Source organism: Podarcis pityusensis (assembly GCF_964106645.2).
Source record: "Podarcis pityusensis genome assembly, chromosome: 5".
In the NCBI taxonomy this organism is placed as follows: Eukaryota; Metazoa; Chordata; class Lepidosauria; order Squamata; family Lacertidae; genus Podarcis; species Podarcis pityusensis.
This window is the reverse complement of record NC_138032.1, coordinates 95,891,147-95,897,287: the sequence shown is the minus strand read 5'-3', so window position 1 is coordinate 95,897,287 and position 6,141 is coordinate 95,891,147. Positions and strand designations below refer to the sequence as shown.

General features: G+C 40.7%; 1 long non-coding RNA gene across 1 annotated transcript; it reads left to right on the top strand.

The window, feature by feature from the left end:
- Positions 1–209: 209 nt before the first annotated feature.
- Positions 210–3,805, top strand: LOC308477285. The gene is made up of 2 exons (XR_013986444.1): positions 210–2,150; positions 2,204–3,805. It is a non-coding gene; the product is annotated as an uncharacterized lncRNA (long non-coding RNA).
- The last annotated feature ends 2,336 nt before the right edge of the window (positions 3,806–6,141 follow it).

Genomic DNA, 6,141 nt, shown 5'->3' with positions numbered 1-6,141 from the left:
TTTGTGACTCAGGAAAGCATAGATAGGCAGTTCACTGGTGTTCTCTTCTCCTCACGCCCTCCAGACTTGCCATTTCCTAGTTACAGCTGTATTTCTCACGGTTTCTAGGCTTGCACACACACACACACACACCACGTTAAACCCCTTAAAGTGAACTGGGTGCTGTGTACAAAAAACACAGAAATGTGCCTTTTCTCACAGCAGCCCCACCATATAAACAAGAGTCTTGTGCAAATCAAACCTCAGAAGTAAATACTTAACCATGTTTTAAAAAGTAATCCAGGATAAAAGAAGAACATTCTAAGCACTTGAAAAGAAAAATAAGATTTTCAGCCTACACCAGAAGTAGAACCCTAATTCTTATTGCAATAAAACCATCTTCAAAATTAGACTGAAAAGAATATTGTTTGGGTTGTAGTTGTCCTTTAAGTAGATAGATGCACAGGAAGACAAAACTATTCAGCAAAACCATGTTTATCTGAGTACCTACACTTCACAATTGCTCTTTCCTTTATTTATTCTGCTTGTACCATTCTGCTTTTAAATCCTTGATGCCATGTAATATATAAACAATTATATCGTGTACATACAGAGATACCTTTTAGGTATTCTAATTAGTTTAGATATTTACAATTGTCAACACAAATGCCAGAATTATTCCAAATACCTTCATAAGATATTTTACCGCATTGTAATTCAAGTGTCAGGGCTACAATCAAGAAACAACATTATTTAAGACTTGTATTTCTCATTCATTTACTAACTTAGTACTCTTTGGAACATATCTGGAGATGTTGGTACCACGAGGAAGGTGGCTTGATTTGCATATTAGGAAACCATTATCCATGAAACGTGCTTTTTTTATATATATAAAAGAAGACTGAAAATATTTTAACTTTTTTCTACTTTAGTGATGTAAATAGTGTTCCATATATTGTACTTTACACTGAGAATAAATTTTAGGACATTGGATATATATGCTTCATTGTGATAGACATTGAATATTACTCCTCTCTATACTGGTGGGAGAAAAGTTCTATATGTGTGGGACAGCTTCCTGTGGATGAAAAGGCAGGAAAGTATTTTTTAACATTACTTTGAATGCCTGTATCCCTGGAGCAGAGTGGGCCAGAGTAGCTTTGGGTGGCAACCACATGGATTATATATATATATATACTGCTTCCCATCTCTTGCTCTTGAGCACTTTCCTCCTTGGTTGAGCAACTGTACCAGAATTGAGCTCAGCTAAGATAAAAGCACTTGGGGAAGCCACTGGGGCGCGTTCCGCTTTCCTCCTTGCAGGGCTGCTACCACCATGCCTATTTTTACTCCCAGGTCACAGTGACAGCCACCTTGGGCACATTGAGGAAGTGCGATAGGATTGTGCATATATGTGAAAGGCAGAAATAAAATGGTTCCTTTCCTAACTTGAAAGATGAAATGATTAGGTAGTTTGGGGTGGGGTTTTTTGAGGGGTTGGGAAGGATGTGGTCAGGTAGGCTTAAAACTGAATGGGTTGCACCTGTTTGAATGTGTGTGCATATGTAACTACCGGTACACAAATTTTGTTGAAATCAACCTAGAGTAAACAAATATAATAAATGATCATAATATTGTTTCCTGATTCAGTACTTAAGATCAAGTAAAATCAGCATAATGAAAATTACACAAATCCGTTTTGGGTCCCTCTTCAAGTACCAGGAGTGAGTGCCCAAAGGGATGAAGCGATCTGGAGTAAATACTATCATCTGTGGCTACATGGGGGAATGCAAAATAGGTCGTGCAATAACATAAATTTCACCTGCACCATTCCAGAAATTAGTTCCTCTATCTGAAATACCCTGAGAAAACACAATAACTCTGATTTGTGTACAATAGTAACAGTTCTTACCCGACAAAACTTCTGTGAGCATCTCTTTGAAATGTGACTTGTAAAGGCCAAAGGCCAGTTAAGTTACCCATTTCTGTGCTTTGTAAATATTTCATTTAATTATGCAAATTCTGTAAAATGGAATCAACTAGTCTGACATGGAAATCAACACAATCAATTCTTTGGAATTAGAATTCTCCCCCACAACACTCTCTTGAGGGAGAAAGACCCCAGGCAACTGTATCTGTTAAGACATCTGCAAAAAATTGCCCATTGCGTTGTACTGAAAGGGAGCAAGAGGGGAAAACACGGGGTGGGTAGCAGGAGAACCAGCTAAGTGGGGACACCGTTCAGGAGCTTTAGCCTAGTTCACGTCGCATAAAATGTAGCTAAATGTTAACATTACATTTTCCTATGCTGTTGACTCTAGGTGATCCTCCTTTCATGAGGCAAGGTAAGGTTGCTACCTCAGGATACTATGAAGCATAATAAATTTGCCTTAAAGATAGTGGGTTTAACATGTATTTAAAGCTGCCAATGGAGTGGCAAATGAAATGTCTCTGAAACAGTGTTAGGCCCATGGGCTGGAGGGGTTTTCCTCGGGGCAGTCCAGTGCCCTCTTGGCAGCTGTTCTTTGTTGCCATCACATCAATTGTGAGTAGACGTGTGGGATGTTGTAGAGAAGGCTGATAATGGGAACTCGGCTAAATGCATTGGAAGAACAGAAGGTTAAGGCTAATTTCAGCTATTAAGATTGGGTGAGGAAGTAAGGAAGGAAGAAAAAGAATGAAACATCAGGAAAGATCTGCACAGAACAATTGCAGGGGGAATAGAACTATCTGGCAGGTTCCCAAATCTTCACTTATGACAAAAGTAGTTGTACCTACTGGAAAGGTAGATTAGTTTGTCTGGTACAGATACCTTGAGTTACAAACGCCTCAGGTTACAAATGTTTCAGGTTACAAACTCCGCTAACCTGGAAGAGTTACCGGTACCTTGAGTTGAGAACTTTGCCCCAGGATGAAAACGGAAATCATATGCCGGCGGCACAGCAGCAGCAAGAGGCCCCATTAGCGAAAGCATGCCTCTCGTTAAGAACAGTTTCAGGTTAAGAACAGACCTCCGGAACGAATTAAGTTCTTAACCTGAGGTACCACTGTATAGCATTAATGGGGCCTGCAACACCTCTTCCCTCCTCTCTCTCCACGGTTGGCTTTCAGTTAATGATTCGTTGCAGAAAATAGGTTAACATTATTCTGAGTTTCAGTTCCAAACTGTTCATGATTGGCAGGTATGCAAAACTGAAGAGGGTACCAGCCTATTTCCTGTAAAAGCTACTCGTGCCTTCATCCACTAAAGATGCAAGGAAGCTCAACCCAGTGATGCTACACTGGCAAAGCAAAATTTACTGATGCCTTGTCTCAGTAAGGTACATTAAGAACTTACCCGTCCAAGGGTCCTTTACCTTACCTTTACATTAAGAACAAGTCCATTACTCCTTACAAAAGGCTTCCTACCGGGACATGCATTTTTCTGGGTTCCTATCAATTACTGGGCATGAATAAAAATCAGAATTAAAACCTTTGTAGATGCTGCTGGTACTTCTAAGCTTTATTTTCAGTGTAAATTATGTACACATTGCTGTTTTCCACAGGTACTTTATCATGGTAGGTTAGAACAAAGATAGTGAATAAATGTATAAAGTTTGGTACTTAGAATATTTTTTTTTTTTAATGGTCTGAGCTTTGCCAACATTTTAACTATACCGCCCAAAACTGTCATTGAAATGGTTGTTGTACATGTACCTTATTAACTCAACATCTCTCTTCACGTCTGTATATGAATAGCTTGGTTTCTATGTCAGAGCTCAAACGGAAGCATGTAATGATTTTTGTTGTTAAATCGCTTTCATAATAAATCTAAAATTAGATAAAAGGTCTTTGGCATTCTTCATTCTGCTATGCAGGTGGTCTGGATAATCACCTATTAATAACTGTCGTTGTCAGATGAGCACCACCAAGAGGCCGTGGGAAAGCGGACTAAATTTTGAACAGTGGGCATTTAATAAAACAAAGCTCAATTCCTTCATCTAAGTCATTTAAAGAGAGGTTGAACAACATTGGGCTCAGGACAGAACCTTGCAGCACCCCACAGTCACTTTTTTCCAAGGTGATGAGGAACCATTAATGAGTACTCTTTGGGTTCGCTCAGCCAGCTACAAATCCACCAAACAGTGAAAGTGAGGGTGTTTCCTTTGCTCCTGAGCTGCCCTACCCCTCAGTCTTTTCTTACATATTTTTCTCCCTCTATTAATCTTTTCTTTCTCTTTGCACTGACCTTTTCATTCTTTCTCCTTAAAGCTCTAATTGGGGCTTGCAAAAGAGCAACAGACTTCCTCAAGCCCTCTCTTTGCTATTGGGTTCACTCCCCCATGCCATGCACTGCACACTCTCAACATGCTCAATGCCCAGTATTTCATCAATGAGAAAAGTTGGTTGTCTATGTTTTTTGCTTTCTTGGAGAAGTGCTCCTCTTGTCATCTGTCCCTGCCCTGCACATTCAGAAGAGACACAGAGAGAATTTCAGCTGGGAATGAGGAAGAGGAGCCAGTTCAGAGAACCACTACACATGTAATAATCCCTGTTGGTTTGGGTCACAAAACTCCTCCATCTCATAGTCTGGTCTTTCAGATTAACCAGAGCAGTCATAGGCCTGGACTGAGTCTGAGCTAGACTGTTGAGAAGCCCTCTGGAAAACCTTCATGGGTTGCCATTTGATTCTGCAGACAATACAAAATATTCTGGCACAGGGAACTGAGCAGACCGTCCTGCCAAGAGCAGAGCACGCTGAACACAACTGCTCATCTGGCTCTGATTCTGCTCTGACTCCACCGAGTCGCCTGGCTAAAGGAGCAACTTGCACAGAGTTTTGTTGTGGAATTTAAATGTGTGTGTGTGTGTGTGTGTGTGTGTGTGTGTGTGTAAAAGGCAAAACTATAATTTTAGCAGAGAACTGGCAACATCTGAACATTTAATGGGGAAAGGGGAGAAAAAAAACATTTTCTAAACTTTATAAGATAATAACAGGAAAAAAATGATCACATTTCAGAGATCCGATACATAAAAAATGGAATAAAGATTTTCTAACGAACATTCCTGAAGGAGAGTCATCTTTAAACTGCATTATTCTCATTCTCTATGTAAATCAGCTCTGAAGAAAATTGTATTAAAATGGCTGAGTGGCATTGGTTACCCTCGAAGTCAAAGACTAAAAGGGAGGTAGGAGATGAGGTCTGCCCTGTGACATTTTTCTAAACAGAGAGAGAGCTACTGTAACAGCAAATTGTCATAAGAACCTAGCACTCTGAAGGGATGAGCAAGAAGACATCCAAGGGCAAGGAAAACTGTCACTGCTAGAGATACATTTTGGAGCTCCTTGCTCGCCACGACAAGCATGAGCCAAGCTTTGTGTCTGATGCTACAGGAGCGCCTGTCCTGTTTTGCCACCCGAGGCCTGCCCTGCGGGATTCTGCTGCCTGAGGCAGTTGCTTCAGTCTACCTTATGGCCGGGCCAGCCCTGCTGCACAGGGATGTTTTCAGACAGGAATGTGGGAGGGCTTTTCAAAAAGCCCGTTAAGTATGCCCTTCACTCATGAGCCCACAAACCCTGAAACACTAATACCATATAGTGTGCATAAAGACCACTTCCCTCTTACACAATTCCATTTTTTCTGGTGTTCTTGGTGGCTGTGGGTAGCAACTCTCGTGATTATGGCTTACACCCCTTTTGTATTGCAGCAGCCACTGCTATGGGCTTGGCAAACATGACTTTGACATCAAAGGCATTGACAGGTGGTAAAAAAAAAGGCACCGTGATTGGTAACAAACCATATTTATACCAAGCTATATAAAATCTATCCTAACATTTGCTTCTTATGGGGGGGTCCACATTTTGGTAAACAGCAAGACCATGTAGGATGTACGGTATATTAAAAACATTTTGGATACACCATCCACTTAAGATCACTCTGTGCAATAGAAACATGGGTTAAAAGAAAGATGGCTTGTGCCTGGCTAAGTGGGAGACAGTGCAATAATGTTTTTGTGCGGCTCCCATTAATTTCAGCAGAGTGGGCTTAGACCTAAAGGATGACAACCTGTCTGTATTGGGTAGCTTTCAGCGGCTTCAATGTCAAGCTGACAATCAGCATGTTTTGAAGGCTGTGATATTACATAAAGGACAAGATAAGCAACAATAATTGGCTATTGATT